We start from the raw sequence: 1,925 nt of genomic DNA, 5'->3' as shown, positions 1-1,925 counted from the left end.
CAGGCTTTTCAAAATCCCAAACATTGCCAAACAGGCGCTTTTGCATCTCGTTTCGAAACTACATCATCCGCGATCGTCTTGTCTGTCTCACCTCAATCTTCTTGTCGGTCAGCTCGACTCACTCTCCTCACTTGATAAATGAAATCTGTCTCAAGCTGCTGATCTGTGATACGAATGTCGCTCAGCACGCTTCATTGAGCAGCCGCGTTCAGTTTTTAATTGTAGTGTCTGTTCTCTAAATGATTTTTATGATTTTTATTACTATAAAAAAATCTAAATGACGGTTGGGGACAGTGCCTCGGTGGGCAAGGCAAGCCTACAAAATTGCGTGGAAACCCGTTGCACTAAACAATTTTAGTTTTTACACAGGGTGAAACTAAACAGGTTAAGTTGTATTAACATAGAACATTTAGTGGGTGTAGCAGACAAATCAAGTTGGCATTAGTAATCTTTACTAAAAAGCATTAGTTCACATTATGGATTTTTTTTATATGTTTTATAAAATAACTATTAAGTTGAACAAAAAAAATTAATATTAACAAATGATTTTAAGTAGTTATAATTGTTATATTTAAGTAATGTCTTATAATTTTAAAATGATACTAAATTGTAAAATTATTTTAATTACTTTTAAAGAAATAAACAATAATGTAGGCAAGGAAATGGAACAGTTCTGCTGTAACATCCATGTTTTAACCTATAATGTTTTAATAGGTAACCCCGTTTGTTACATGTAAATTCACAAAACTTACATTTCCACTGCATCTTCACAAGAACCTGTTGAAACAGAGCATAAGAAAACGTTTAGAAAAAGTTGCAGAAAATCAGTTGCAGATATAATTCTACTGTAAAAGTTAACTTCTGCTAGCGATCTCGGCTTTTAAACAGTTCGTTAAATTACTGATATGTAAAAAAAGAAAAAAAAATCACTCATGTGAAACATTAAATAGGATTTTTTTTAACTATTACCTTAATAAACCAAAGAGATATACGTTAGCGTTAGCCACAAGCACGTGCACATGCATGGACTCGTGCTGATATGAACCGACAGAAATAAAACTTATGCCAACAGTTTAGCTACAACACACGGTGTAGCTAAACTGTGAACATACAGAGAAACACTGGTTAGCGTTATAAACGGTGACCCGACAGAAAAAGCTAATTTATGATACTGTTATACCTTAACTGTGAACCGACAGGGGGAAAAAATTGCGTTGACCGACACATTAACACTACGTTAACATTTTAGAGTTCAACATCGGTCCGGATTTTTGGGTTATCATTTTTTTCAGAAATATATCAACAGATAAAAACTTCTTTACACACTCACCATGTCACGTTGCTTTCAAAAAATCCACGGTAAACGTGCACCAGCAGCCAGAAGACACTCATCAGCCAGCGCTGTCAAGACCTGACGCAATCAAGGCCCCTCCCCTCCCTTACAAAAACGTAACGATCATTACACTCAATTTTTTCTTCTGATTAGTGCAAACAGCTAATTTTATTTAGTAATGACACCATTTTCTAAAGAATAAGTAATGACCACTTAAAATGTTTTATTAACAAAATCCGGGTTTAGAGTGCAGCCTTTTTTTATGTGCTATCTTGTTATGTTGTAGGCCTATGTTCCCTTGGTCTAACAAAATTTGAGTTGTAAATTGGTTCTGCAGCCCATCTCAGCAAGACACACTCCTCCAAACTGTGTTTGAACTGGGAGGAGTTTGCTGCAGTATTGATTTCAAAATATTACATGTCAAATCTGTAATGGGCTTCCACTCAATATGTGGCACCCAGCAAATTCAAAGAGAGAATTTCATTACAACTGACAATTCATCTTTAATGACCTAAAGTATACTCACATATTGTATAAATCTAATAACCGCTGGCGGATATATATATATATATATATATATATATATATATAT

The 1,925-nt window shown here is 34.5% G+C and overlaps 1 protein-coding gene and 1 long non-coding RNA gene across 2 annotated transcripts in view; both read right to left on the bottom strand.

Moving 5' to 3' along the window:
• The window catches only part of LOC107689475 (uncharacterized), a 4,281-nt gene extending 2,859 nt beyond the window's left edge, over nucleotides 1–1,422 (bottom strand). The window contains exons 1-2 of the long non-coding RNA XR_001634339.1: nucleotides 1,331–1,422; nucleotides 753–777 (exon numbers count right to left, since the gene is read on the bottom strand). This is a non-coding gene — a long non-coding RNA (uncharacterized LOC107689475). The remainder of the gene's footprint in view (nucleotides 1–752; nucleotides 778–1,330) is intronic.
• Nucleotides 1–1,925, bottom strand: part of LOC107689478 (catenin alpha-2-like) — a 519,554-nt gene that overhangs the window by 289,466 nt on the left and 228,163 nt on the right. The window lies entirely within an intron of this gene.

The sequence above is a fragment of the Sinocyclocheilus anshuiensis genome, unplaced genomic scaffold (genome assembly GCF_001515605.1).
Source record: "Sinocyclocheilus anshuiensis isolate Anshui unplaced genomic scaffold, SAMN03320099.WGS_v1.1 scaffold1215, whole genome shotgun sequence".
NCBI classification, from domain to species: domain Eukaryota; kingdom Metazoa; phylum Chordata; class Actinopteri; order Cypriniformes; family Cyprinidae; genus Sinocyclocheilus; species Sinocyclocheilus anshuiensis.
The sequence above is the reverse complement of the archived record's forward strand: the minus strand, read 5'-3'. Positions and strand labels throughout refer to the sequence as shown.